This window comes from Giraffa tippelskirchi, chromosome 12 (assembly GCF_054371585.1).
Source record: "Giraffa tippelskirchi isolate mGirTip1 chromosome 12, T2T-mGirTip1v1.2.pri, whole genome shotgun sequence".
Lineage (NCBI taxonomy): Eukaryota > Metazoa > Chordata > Mammalia > Artiodactyla > Giraffidae > Giraffa > Giraffa tippelskirchi.
The window spans coordinates 10,200,301-10,214,891 of record NC_137286.1 but is presented as its reverse complement, the minus strand read 5'-3'; the positions used below and the strand labels follow the sequence as shown (position 1 = coordinate 10,214,891).

Sequence of the window (14,591 nt, the reverse complement as noted above, 5' to 3'; positions counted from 1 at the left end):
AGAATACTGGAATGGGCAGGCATTCCCTTCCCCAGGGGATCTTCCCAACCAAGGGATTGAACTTGGGTTTCCTCCACTGAAGGCAGCCTCTTTACAGTTTGAGCCACCAGGGAAGCCCAGCTCTGTCCCCAGGGAAACCAGCTCTGTCCCCAGGGAAAATGGGACATAAACACATCTTTCTCCAGCAAAAGCTCAGAGTGAGCAAAGCCATGACATTTCTTTCATTTTTGTTTTCTTTAACAAACACAGGATGTTTGCCGATTCTTCTCAGAGCTTTACAAATATTTTCAGACATTTATTTATTTAGCTGTGTCAGGTCTGTGAGGCATCCTGGATCTTCGATCTTCCTTGGTACATGCGGGGTCTTTAGCTTGGCACACAAACTCTTAGTTGTGGCATGTGGCATCTAGCTCCCTGACCAGGGATCTCACCTGGGCCCCCTGCATCAGGAACTTGGAATCTTAGCCACTGGACCACCAGGGAAGTCCCTCAGAGCTTTATAAGTATTAATCCAGAAGTGATTGCCAGTGAGTTGGCGGGAGCGGGGCGGCGTGCAGAAGGACAGGAGATAGAGATGACTCAGAAGACCATGATGGGCTTCACTGAGATGGAGGTATTTGTGCAAGACCTGGAGCAGGAAGGGGACACCAGATGGGGGACACAGCCTGAACAGGGGGTGGGGAAGAATGCAGGAAGGCTGGAGTGCTGTGTGCAGGGAGGGGAGGAGATGACAGGCCAGGGAGTGGCAGTCAAGGCTGGCTTGCAGGAATTGGGACTTTATCCTGAATACCTCAAAGGATCTGAGCAGCAGAGACAGGTTTTGTGGTGTCTGAAGCTTGTACAACTTGAGGGACCCTCTTTAAGCAAAAAGAATACAGTTTCATGGGTCATGGAAGGGGTCCATTCTAGTGGGAATGAGTGTAAGTTTCACTAGCTTTGCAGGAAATGGCCTCTGCTGCACAGAGCGGTGATCCAGTCACGGCTGGGCTTAGAGGAGCCTTTGTGGCTCCAGCACAATGTCAGAATGGGAAGGAGCGAGGTGGGAAATCTGACGATGATGAAGAATGGAGAAAGAAATTGGGAAACTGCATCTTGTACTCTATGGGAAACATCTACAGTCCAATGTGGGGATAAGAGGGTCTTTGGCCACTGGAGGAGGTCATGTGGAAGGAGACCTTGTGGTAGCACATGGGACACATTCCACCTGCCCTCTGGGTCCTAGTCTCTCTCTCTGCAGAGAGAGGAGACCAGAAGAGATCTCTGGATCCTTCCACTATAATCATCTGAAGGCCCAGATAGCCAACTGAGGTCAGCTTGGATTACAAGACTTTGCACTGAACATGACCTTGTATAACAGGACTTTCAGAGCTTCCCTGGTGGCTCAGTGGTAAAGAAACCACCTGCCAATACAGGAGACACAGGTTTGATCCCAGGGTAAGGAAGATACCCTGGAGAAAGGAATGGCAGCCCACTGCAGTATCCTTGTCTGGGAAATTCTATGGACAGAGGAGCCTAGCGGGTTATAGTCCATGGGGTCACAATAGAGTCTTGGCAACCAAACAAGAACAGGACCTTCCTGGCAGTTGAGATGCCAGGAGATTAATTTTGAGATTAATTTTCCAAAGTCCAGCTGGCCCTCAGAATTTCCCTACAAAGTTTGAAAACAAACATAAACAAAAGAATTACTTCTGAGTGATCCATGTGCAACTGGGGAACCAGGTCAGTAAACTCAGGCCAGGAATGGGGTTGGGTGGGGCTGGGAGTCCACACTGAGCCTGAGATTACCCTCAAAGTCCTCAGGGCTGGATGGAGGGAGGGCAGGACACACAGGAATGGGGTGCTTCCCTGTTCAGCCCCCGAGACTCACTCTTAGCCCATTTTACACATAAGGATTCTGAGCAAGGTTTCATTTGTGAACAAGAGACAAGTTTGCATGTCTAACAGTTTTTATTTTTTGAAAACCACTGCCCCAGAGCCAAAGTTCTTAACGTGGAATCCATGTACTACAGGTCCTTAGCTGGGTTTCTAAGAGCTGGAGGGTTTCCAGAACCCTAAGCAGAGGTCTGTGTGTATTTGCATATTTAGTATTTCTGGGAAGGAGACCCAATGGCCTTCAACGATGGCAAAAAAACTCCTCTCACAAAAGGGTAAGAACTACAGATCAGCATTTCTCAAACAGATATGCATGTGAATTCCTGGGCACCTGGTTAAATGCAGCTTCTGACTCAGTGGGCCTGGGCTGGGACCCAAGCATCTGCATTTCTCACGTGCTCCCAGGTGATGCTGATGCTTCTCATCTGTGGACCACACTTTGAATAACAAGCATCTAGGACTGTGCTACCCAATATGGTAGATTCTGGCCATGTGTAGCTACTGAGCTCTTGAGATGTGGTTTGTCCAAATTGAGATGGGCATTAAGTGTGAAATACACATCAGATTTGACAGACTCTCTACCCATCCAATGTAAAGTCTATCATTAATTTTAAAAAGACTATTTATTTGGCTGTGCTGGGTCTTAGTTGCAGCATGAGGGATCTTCAATCTTCTTTGAGTCATGCAGCATGAGGGATCTTTTTTTTTTTAAGTTGTGGCATACAGGATCTTGTTCCCTAACCAAGAATCAAACCTGAGCCCCCTGAATTGGGACTTAGCCACGAAGTCTCTATCACTAGTAATTTTATATTGATTATATGTTTCAAGGGTAATATTTTTGATATATTGGATTAAATAAATTATTTAAGTTCATTTAAGCCGTTCCTATTTACCTTTTTAGAATGTAGTCAATTAAAAGAAATGTTTGAATTACATACATGGTTCACATTATATTTCTCTTGGTTACTGATGATGAAATGGCAGCTGACTCTGGAGTGAAGAGATGATATGGGGCAGTACAATTTAGTCCCAGGGTCAAGTCCTGGTGGTGCAGCTGAACAGTCATGTCTGACTCTTTGCAACCCATGGACTGTAACCCCCCAGCTCCTCTGTCCAAGGGATTCCCCAGGCAAGAATACTGGAGTGGGTTGCCATTTCTTCCTCCAGGGGATCTTCCTGCCCCAGGGATTGAACCCACGTCTCCTGTGTCTCCTGCACTAGTGGGTGGATTCCTTACTTCTCGGCTGGGCCTTGGTTTTCCCATTTGTAAAATGGGCATAATAATAGCACCCATCACATAATATTGAGGGGAATAAAAAAGTTAATAAAAAGACTGAGACCATGGCCTGGGATGCTGCACACCCTCAATTAACAGGAACTCTTATTTATGTATGGAGAAGAAAATGGCAACCCACTCCAGTATTCTTGCCTGGAGAATCCCATGGAGAGAGGAGTCTGGTAACTACATTCCTCAGGGTCACAAAGAGTCGGACACAACTGAGTGACTAACATTTTCACTTTCTTATCCATGTAACAAACCACATCTCCCCCCCCAAAAAATATTCACATTCCATCCTTTCCAAGCAAAGTGAGCTTGGCCTTTTACTTGTCAAACCTCTGGTCTCTCTTTTGTAAAATAAAGGCATCAGTTCCAACAAATAAGACAGTCATTATAAAGTGCCCTACGTGTGTGCATGGCACACAGCAGATCATGGATAAGTGGCAAGTCATCATCCTCTTCCACTCCTTTCTGCTGTTTTCATGTCTATTGTGGGGACCAAGAGATGCTGCGTTTTGTCAAATGAAAATGTCTCCACTCCAGCCTTGTTTCTCAGAGCAATCAAGGCTGAAGTGAAGGCATCCTTTTCAACAGCAAGAGGCCCAATACCAGGCCCATGTAAACTGCCAGCATGAGCCTCCTCAAGATCAATTCGATGCCCCAACCAAAGTCTGATCAAAAATTAAAAAGAGGACTTTCCGGGTGCTCCAGTGGTTAACAATCCCCCCACTAATGAAGGGGACACAGGTTTGCTCCTTGGTCCGGGAAGATCCTACATGCCAAGGGGCAACTAAGCCCACGGGCCACAACTACTGAGCCTACACTCTAAAGCCCATGCTCTGCAACGAGAAAGCCCACTCGCAGCAATGAAGACCCAGCACAGCCAAAAATAAATAAATAGTAATGAATTTTTTTTTTAATTTTTAAAAAGAAAATATCCAGGATTAAATCATTGAGGGCAATAAACAAAACAATAATAAAGAAAAAATTAAAAAGAAAAAAATCACTCTTGTGCACCAGCTCTCATAGCAAGCTACCTCTTGGATAGCCACAGTGGGTTTAGCACTGTTGGATTCATTTGCAAGGCCAGGAAACTTTAAAACTGCACTTTGAGGCTGTGTCTGTTGCCCCCGCTCCTCTCTGTGTTGGTGTTTGGGTCTCAGTCGTAATCTGTTTTTGCTTTGCAACTCCATACGACCCTTCTGGTTTTGCTTTGCCAGACTGATGGGGTCTAGGAGACTATGCATCTACCCTGCGTGGGACATTTCCGAAGCAGAGTTACCTAGCAGAAAGGCCTGGAAAATAATTTATGGGTGGTGGGGGGCTGCCTTGTATGAAATAAAGGATGGGTTCCTGGGCTGGTCTCCACTTGGGAGAGAATGCGTTTTTGTACCAGGAAGCTGAGGACCACAGCTATTTCAGACGAGCAGGTTTGGCAGTTCATTTCTGCAGAGCTTCATGGAAGGTTGCAGGTCCATCAACTTTCCCAGGCTTTGAAGCAATAAGACAGATTTGGGGTGAGGAGAGCCTGCCAGCGTTGTAGCTGGGAAACCTGGCTTCAGGCCCCCACTGTGCCTCTTGCTCCCTGGCCTCTCATCAGTGAAATGGGGAGAGTAATCCATTGCTTCCAAATTGCCTAGAGGAGGGATAACATATAAGATGATATTCCTGACTTAGAATTGGTGCTTTGTAAATATTCATTGACTATTTGCAGCTAGATATGACCCTGTGATGAAAGTCTGACCAGTGGGATATGAGCAGAAGTATGCAACTTCCAGGCACATCCTTATAAAGGAAGTTGCTTGCCCTCTTTTCTATTAGAACCGTTAGACAAGTGCATGCAGTCTAAACTCTGAGTCTGTGAGAAAAAGGCAGAAAATCTCTGAATTCAAAATGATGGTTCCCACAGATGGTCCTCCCCGGGAGGGCTTCCTGAAGGCTCTGTAGTAGGTCTTTTTCTTTGTTTGTTTTTTAATGTCCCAGGCACTATTTTATTTAATTTTTTAGCAGTAAATTTGTATTTTATTTTTTTAATTGAAGTACAGTAGATTCACAATGTTTCAGGTGTATCTGTGGTAAGTCTTGCAGTGGATATGAGGAGAGAAGACCAAACCACTGGCTCCAGGCCAGTTGTGCCTCGAAGCTTCTGGGGATGCTCTTTGTGGATGGATATTGTTATGTTAGAGCTTCCCTGGTGGCTCAGTGGTAAAGTAGCCACTTGCCAGTGCAGGAGATGCAAGTTCAATCCCTGGGTTGGGAAGATCCCCTGGAGAAGGAAATGGCAACCCATTCTTACCCGGAAAATCTCATGGACAGTGGAGCCTGGCAGGCTACAGTCCATGAGGTCACAAAGAGTTGGCCATGTCTGAGCAACTAAACAACAATAAGAACGCTGGGAAAACTGTCATTGGTGTGTATGTGTTTAACGTCACCATTCGTAAATACATTTGGATGTAAACTAAATCTCGCAAAAAGAAAGAAGTATGAATGAGATTACAACAGGCAAAGAACTAGACCTCTGAGGGCTGGATCTTTCTTGAAAAATGTCAAGACTATACAAAGGAGTCTTTAGAACTCATGAAAGATAATGTGTGTATTGCTCTATTTCTTTGGACTAAAGTTTCTTATGTCATAACCTTTAAGCACTTAAGCCTTTCTATTTTTAAGAAAAGGCCAAAAAAAGTTGTATCCTTCCTCCAAAATTGCACTGTGAGCACTTTCCCATGCTATTACATTCTCCTTGGAAATATGACTTTTATCGGTTAATCATATCCCATAATACTTCTAGCCCATTATTTAGTTATCCAACTAATGTTAGATATTTGATAATTTCATTTCTCCATTCTTTTGCTATTAGAAATACACTTAAAGAGAAACCTAATATTGATAACTTAGTGTGCATTTCTGACCCTAGCTTTGGGGTAGATTCTTCAAAGTGGAGCTACTGGGTCAAAGGGCATGACTATATTTAAGACTCTTAATACATTTTGCCAAATTTCCTTCAAGAAAAGTTTCAACACAGCCCATTCCCACAAGCAACATTAGCAAGTAGGGCTTAGAACCATGACCTTGATGGTGGCAATGCAGGACCCACCAGCCCAGACTCTACCCCTGGTGTCCCTGGAGAGCTTGTTAGTCCTCATTTGATGAAGATGACAGCATGACTGGCCGAGGATGGCAGACATCCCTTCGACTGTGGGCGTGGACACTGTTAGCACACATTCTAGGAGTTCCACACCACACAGGAACCCTGGCTGCAGGTCTGGCCCACTTTGGAAGGTTCATTTTTCAGTCTGTGTTCTCCTTCCGCACTGGATTGCCTGCAGGCTTGTTTTCTTTTGCTTGCCTCTTTGCCCACAGTGTCTGCCTATGATCATTTTAAACACAGTCCTTATGAAGTGTATTACCAAGCTGGGTAATAGTATCTGATGAAGTCTGCCACCAGGGACTTGAGACATTCACTCCTCTCTTTATTCATTCATTTTGCATCCAACACATGTATAATAACTGCCTACTATGTGCCAGGTGGGCTTCCCTGGTGGCTCAGTCGGTAAAGAATCTGCCTGCAATGCAGGAGACCTGGGTTCGGTCCCTGGGTTGAGAAGATCCTCTGGAGGAGGGAATGGCTACCCACTCCAGTATTCTTGCCTGGAGAAATTCCATGGACAGAAGAGTCTGGTCAGCTACAGTCCATGGGTACATTGGAAAGCAAAGTATTGGATAAGACGTACATGATCCCTCTCCTCGTAGAGCTTATTGGCTAGTGGTAGAGCTACATAATAGGCTATAGACAAACAAAATAATATATAATCATGAAACTTTAATATGTATCATAAAGGACACAAATTGAACCCTATGCTAGGGACCTTTGTGGGTCTACTTCAGAGAAGTGGGCAGGAATGCCCCTTTGAAGAAGTGGTGTTTAATTTGAGACTTGAAGGAGAAGAATGAGAATGAGATGATTGAGGGAAAAGTGTTCTTGGCAAAGGGAACAGCATGTTCTTGAGATGGGAGAGTTGTTTGTGTTTACAAGGGATTAAAAGATAGCAGTGGGCTGACATAGAGGGTGACAGTGGCAGGAGGTGGGCTTGGAGTAGGCAGTGAGCAGGTTTCCTTTTGTTCTGAACCCAAGCCGCTGAAGGGATTACAAGTCAAGGCAAATAGAGGGAGCAAGGTCACATGAGCCCATTTTCTTTTGTAAATGAATTAAAGAGAAGGAGGCAGTGGTGTGGCATCATTATCGCAGGCATCCAGGAGAGAGACCATGAGGACCAACACCAGAATGAGGGTGTGAAACGAAGGCAGAAAGAACTTTCATAACATCCCGTTCACACCATCATATTGGACATCAGGTCACTCTGGGGCCAGGTGAGGCTGATGAAGGGGGCCGTGGGTGCTGTCAGCTCTTCCCACGGACCAGTCAGCACCCACCCACATAGCGGACTAGCCGAGTGCCAGTCACATCCCAGACCCTTCCTCACCTGTGAAGGCCTTGACCTTCACTCATAGAAGCCCACTCCCTCCCAAAGGCATAGGTAATTTTCAAAGGAAAAGTCAACCCAGCAGAGGTCTCATTTCAACCTGTTCTCGGTTACTGATACCTGAGTGCGAAGGAGTTTCTGGAATTAGAGCTTAGGTGAGTTACCCTCTCCATATGGGCTTCAGTTTCCTCATCTGTAAAGTGGAGGGTTTGTCTCCTCCCCTCCCTTTCTTCACTCAACAGTTCTGGGTGCTCGCTGTGCCTGACCAGGGACTAGGCAGTGAGAGAAGGAAGATATGATTGCTGCCCCCCCCCGCAAGAAGTTTAAAGCCCAGCAGGTCTCCAAGATACCCGTGAGTCCTCAAAAATAAACCTCGCTAGAACAAGATGGCAGAGGAGTAGGTGGACGTGGAGTACATCTCTCTCCACGGATACATCAGGAATACATCTTCAGATACATAAGTGCATGCAGAACATCTGCTGAGAGCAGACAGGAGTACCTGACCAGCGGAAAAGAGTATATAGAACCATGCAAACCTTGGTAGGATGAAGGAACTAGGGGGAGAAACAGGAGTGTTACTAGGACTAAACCTGCCCTCAGCTGGTGGTGGAACTGAAGCAGGGTTCCGATCCCCACATCAGGGCAATTGTCTGAGTCAGAGGAGAACCATTTTAGGCTGAGAGGGAAACAGCTGATCTGTGGCAGCCTAAATGGAATGAGAATCAGACAGTCCTTGCCACAGCCATACATACCCCAGACAGGGACGCAGGTCCCTGGAAGGCGCAGCGGCTGGGAGCTGGAGTTTAGGGATCGTGGAGCAATCCCAGGGACAGGGCTGCAATTGACTGCAGAGAGACAGATCAAGGGGACGTGAGGGAGGAGATCGTGGTGGGAAATAGCTGTGGGGGAAAGCCAGGCAGCCATGGAAGCAAGGCGATACTGCTGAGTCATGCGTAGGGGGTGGGGCGGTCTCCATAGCCTCTCCTCCCCCACCCGCCAGCATCGGCAGCTGAACAATAGAGAGGCTGGCCCATCAAACGTCTGACAAAGGGAACTACTGAGTAGGACCCCACCCAGGATGCCCCTTTAAGTGCCTGATGCGCCGATCTTCAGAGTAGGACCCCAGCCAGGGGGGCCCTCTATGTGCCTGAGGCACTGAGCAACAGAGAAGGACCCCAGGCAAGGGAGCTGACTAAGTGCCTGAATGGGTGGAGCGACAGAGAAAGACGAGCCAAAGAGGCCTTCTGATCACCAGCTGCCAGAGGCTCGGAAAAAGACTCTGATAGGGCCATAACTCCTGCGGCAGAGGCAGTCTATGTCCCTGCACACCTGCACTTCCATGGTCCCCGCGACCCAAGCAGCTGTGCCACATCATGCTCAACCCTCACTGGGGCAGAGCTGCCACAGACAAAAAAAATGTCTTGTGTTTATGCACACAGGGTTGCTGATCATGTCCAACTCTTTGTGACCCTGCAGACTGTGGCCTGCCAGGCTTCTCTGTCAGGGGGCTTCTCCAGGCAAGAATACTGGAGTGTATTGGCCAACACTGGTTGCCATACCCTTCTAGAGCACTATATTTCCTGCTGCCCTAGCCACCAACTCCCCTGAGTACATGGCGCTGCCAGAACCCCTGTGACCCAAGCAGCTGCACCACCTCCACACCTAGCCCTCTCAGGGGAAAACCCAAGTCTTCCAGGGCAGCCTCAGGAGCAAACCGCAGTGGATGACTCACATGCAGAGGTGGAAATGTAAACCCATGGCTGATTCATGTCAATGTATGGCAAAAACCACTACAATATTGTAAAGTAATTGGCCCCCAACTAAAATAAATAAATTTATTAAAAAAAGAAAAAATAAAAAAATAAATAAAGCCACAATTGACACCCAGGGGTAGTGCAGCTAAGGAAGAAGACCCAAAACCTTCCCACCAGCTGTACAAGCTGCAGATGAAATCCACACGATCAACTAGGCAGACTCTGTGTCTGTGGAATATATAAAAGGACATTGAGAGCTCCCACAGAAGAAAACGCACTAGTTCTGACAGCTGTAGACATTGGAGGCAAGAACACACAAGAATAGGACCAACTTAGACTCTGAGCTGCCCCCACAGCAGGTCCAGAGACCAGCACAGTGTTGGAGGGCATCCTAGGGAGGTGAGGTGGACTGTGACTCCCAGCGAGGGAAAGGATCCTGGCATCAGTGACTCAAGAAAAACGTCTATTATTCTTATGTTTTGATTTGTTCTGTAGTTTCTTTTGGATTTTTTTCTTTTTTTTCCTCCCCCCACCCCCATTGTAGTTGTTGATTTTATTGGCATTATGAAATCTATTAAGCTTTTGAGTTTTTTCTTTTTTTTTTCAATCACACTTTTTATTGTTGTTATAAACCTCTGCCTCTACATTGGGTTTTTGCAGTTCTGTGGAATTTTCCTTTTTTTGTTTTTTCTTTTTTCCTTCCTCTTCTTTTTTTTAATTTTTAATTTTAATCTTCAATTTTTTAAAACCTATTATTTTTTCTACACTTCTTCCATTGTTTGCTTTTCCTACTGTTCTTTTCCCCTTGCAGTTAATCTTTAATGTATATAAATCTATATCTACCTCTATTTAGCTTTGCATATCTATTCTTTCTTTTCCTTCTTTCCTTTCCTCTCAACATATTTGTCAGCTTTGTTTTCATTGCTTTATTCCCCAGTTGGCATCTTGCTTTAGTTTTGTTTTCCAGTTTGTGCTTTTGTTAGTTTTGTTCTTAACTGGTAGATATAATTTTTGGTGTCCTTTGTTCGCTGGGTTAATCTATTGTACTTTATCTTTCTTGAATTGTTTTGATTTTGCTTATGGATGTATATGTATATGAGTATATTCCATTATTTTAATTATTATTTGCCTGATTTTGTAACTGCCATTAGTTTGGGGTTCATCTTTGGTTTCTCATTTTGGGGTATGTGTTTTAATATCACTTAATGCCGTAACAAACCATTTGCAGAATCTTCATTCCTGACCAGAGATCAAGGCCTGAGCCTTTGGAGAGGGAGCACTGACTCCAAGACCCTAGACTACCAGAGAACTAACCATAGGGAGTACAAATAGTGAAAATTCCCACAAAGGAAACCGCTTGAATACAAGACCTGACATCACCCAACCACCAGTAGCACTCTGTGCAGGACGCCTCATCTGAACAGCAAACAAAACAAAAATACAAACCCAACCATCAGCGGACAGGATTCCCCCCCTCACTCAGCCTTGCCCATCAGAGGAAATGCAAAAACAACTTAGCATAAATCTCACCTTATACGAAGCTTACACAAACCACTGCACCAACTTTACGTGGGCAGAAACCAAAAGGAAGAAAGAATTCAACCTTGAAGCCTAAGAAAAGGAGACCTCAAACACAATAAATTGTAAAAAATAATGAAAAGGCAAAGAAATACTGCACAAGTGAAGAAGCAAAGTAGAAACACAGAAGTCCAAATAAATGAAGAGGAAATAGGCAAACTACCTGAAAAAGAATTCAGAATAATGATAGTAAAGATGATCAAAAACCTTGAAAACAGGATGGAGAAAATGCAAGAATCAATTAACAAAGACCTAGAAGAATTAAAGAATAAACATACAGAGACAAACAACACAATTACTGAAATTAATAATACTCTAGAAGGAATGAATAGCAGAATATCTGAAGCAGAAGAACAAATCAGTGAGCTGGAAGATAAAATGGTGGAAATAACTTCTGAAGAGCAGAATAAAGTAAAAAGAATGAGAATAACTGATAGTCTCAGAGACCTCTGGGACAATATCAACTGCACCATCATTCAAATTATAGGGGTCCCAGAAGAAGAAGAGAAAAAGAAGAGGTATGAGAAATTTTTTGAAAAGATTATAGTTGAAAATTTCCCTAACATGGAAAAGGAAATAGCCAATCAAGTCCAAGAGGTACAAAGAGTCCCATACAGGATAAGCCCAAGGAGAAACACACCAAGACACATACTAATCAAACTAACAAAGATTAAACACAAAGAAAAAATATTAAAAGCAGCAAGGGAAAAGGAATAAGTAATATACAAGGGAAACCCCATATATTTAACAGCTGATCTTTCAGCAGAAACTCTGCAGGCCAGAAGGGAATGGCAGGATATATATAAAGTACTGAAAGGGGAAAATCTACAACCAAGATTACTGTATCTCGCAAGGATCTCATTCAAAATTGATGGAGAAATCGAAAGCTTTTCAGACAAGCAAAAGTTAACAGAAATCAGCACCACCAAACCAGCTTTACAACAAATATTAAAGGGACTTATATAGTCAAGAAATACAAGAGAAGAAAAAGACCTACAAAATCAAACCCAAAACAATTAAGAAAATGGCAATAGTAACATATATATCAATAATTACTTTAAATGTAAACTGGTTAAATGCTCCAACCAAAAGACACAGACTGGCAGAATGGATACAAAAACAAGACCCATATATATGCTGTCTACAAGAAATCCACTTCGGACCTAAACACACATATAGACTGAAAGTGAGAAGATGGAAAAATATATTCCATGCAAATGGGAAGCAAAAGAAAGCTGGAGTAGCAATCCTCATATCAGACAAAATAGACCTTAAAATAAAGAAGATTACAAGAGATAAGGAAGGACACTACATAATGATCAAGGGATCAGTCCAAGCAGAAGACATAACAATTGTAAATATCTATGCACCCAACATAGGAGCACCTCCAAATATAAGACAAACACTAACAGATATAAAAGGAGAAATTGACAGTAACACAATAATAATAGGAGACTTTAACACCCCACTCACACCAATGGACAGATCATCAAAACAGAAAATTAATAAGGAAACACAAGTCTTAAATGAGACATTAGATGAGATGGATCTCATCAATATCTTCAGGATATTCCATCCAAATGCAGAAGAATACACCTTCTTCTCAAGTGCACGTGGAACATTCTCCAGGATAGACCACATCTTGGGTCACAAGTCAAACTTAAGTAAATTTATGAAAATTGAAATCATATCAAGCATCTTTTCCGACCACAACACTATGAGACTAGATATCAATTACAAGAAAAATACTGTAAAAAAGCACAAATACATGGAGATTAAACAATATGTTTCTAAATAACCAATAGGTCATTGAAGAAACCAAAAGGAAAATAAAAAAATTTCTAGAAACAAATGACAATGAAAACACAACAACTCAAACATATGGGATGCAGCAAAAGCGGTTCTAAGAGGGAAGTTTGTAGCAATAAAATCCTACCTCAAGAAACAAGAAAAACATCGAATAGACAACATAACTTTAACCTAAAACAACTGGAGAAAGAAGAACAAAAACAACAACAACAACAACAAAACCCCAAAGTTAGCAGAAGGAAAGAAATCATAAAGATCAGATCAGAAATAAATGAAAAAGAAATCAAACAATGGTAAACATTAATAAAACTAAAAGCTGTTCTTTGAGAAGATAAACAAAATTAACAAATCTTTAGCCAGACTCATCAAGAAAAAAAGAGAGAAGAATCAAATCAACAAAGTTAGAAATGAAAAAGGAGAGGTTACGACAGACAATGCAGAAATACAAAGGATTATAAGAGACTATTATGAACAACTGTATGGGAATAAAATGGATAACCTCAAAGAAATGGACAGATTCTTAGAAAAGTTCAATCTTCCAAGACTGAACCAGGAAGAATGGAAATTATGAACAACCCAACTACAAGCACTGAAATTGAAGTTGTGATCAAAAATCTCCCAAAAACCAAAAGCCCACGACCAGATGTCTTCATAGGAGAACTCTATCAAATATTTAGAGAAGAGCTAATGCCTATCCTTCTAAAACTCTTTCAAAAAATTGCAGAGAAAGGAACACTTCCAAACTCATTCTACAAGACCACCAACACCCTGATACCAAAATCAGACAAAGATAACACAAAAAAAGAAAACTACAGGCCAATATCACTGATGAACATAGATGCAAAAATCCTCAACAAAATTTTAGCAAACAGAATTCAGCAACACATTAAAAATCTCATACACCATAATCAAGTTGGGTTTATTCCAGGGATGCAAGAATTCTCCAATATATGCAAATCAATCAATGTGATACACTGTATTAACAAATTGAAAGATAAAAGCCATATGATGGTCTCAATAGATGCAGAAAAAGCTTTTGACAAAATTCAGCACCAATTTACGATTAAAACTCTTCAAAAAATGGGCATAGTAAGAACCTACATCAACATAGTAAAGGCCATATAAGATAAGACTACAGCAAGCATTATTCTTATTGATGAAAAACTGAAAGCATTCCCCCTAAGATCAGGAACAAGACAAGGGTGTCCACTTTCACCATTGTTATTTAACATCATTTTGGAAGTCCTAGCTACAGCAATCAGAGAAGAAAAAGAAATAAAAGCAATCCAGATCAGAAAAGAAGAAATAAAGCTCTCACTGTTTGCAAATGACATGATACTGTACATAGAAAACCCTAAAGGTGTTATCAGAAAATTACTAGAGCTAATCAGTGAATTTAGAAAAGTCACAGGATAAAAAATCAATTCACAGAAATCACTTGCATTTTTACATACTAACAATGAAGAATCAGAAAGAGAAATTAAGGAATCAATCCCATTCACCATTGCAACAAAAAGAATAAAATATCTAGGAATAAACTTACCTAAGGAGACAAAAGAGCTGTACACTGATGAAAGAAATCAAAGATGACATAAACAGATAGAGAGATATTCCATGTTCCTGGGTAGGAAGAATCAATACTATGAAAATGACTATCCTACCAAATGCGATCTACAGATTCAATGTGATCCCTATCAAATTACCAATGACATTTTTTTCACAGAACCAGAACAAAAAATTTCACAATTCATATGGAAACAAAAAAGACCCTGAATAGCCAAAGCAGTCTTGAGAAAGAAGAATGGAGCTGGAGGAATC

At 42.5% G+C, this 14,591-nt stretch overlaps 1 long non-coding RNA gene across 1 annotated transcript; it reads left to right on the top strand.

Moving 5' to 3' along the window:
* Positions 1 to 1,585: 1,585 nt before the first annotated feature.
* On the top strand, positions 1,586 to 14,297 carry LOC145529383 (uncharacterized). The gene is made up of 2 exons (XR_014071154.1): positions 1,586 to 1,719; positions 10,615 to 14,297. It is a non-coding gene; the product is annotated as an uncharacterized LOC145529383 (long non-coding RNA).
* The last annotated feature ends 294 nt before the right edge of the window (positions 14,298 to 14,591 follow it).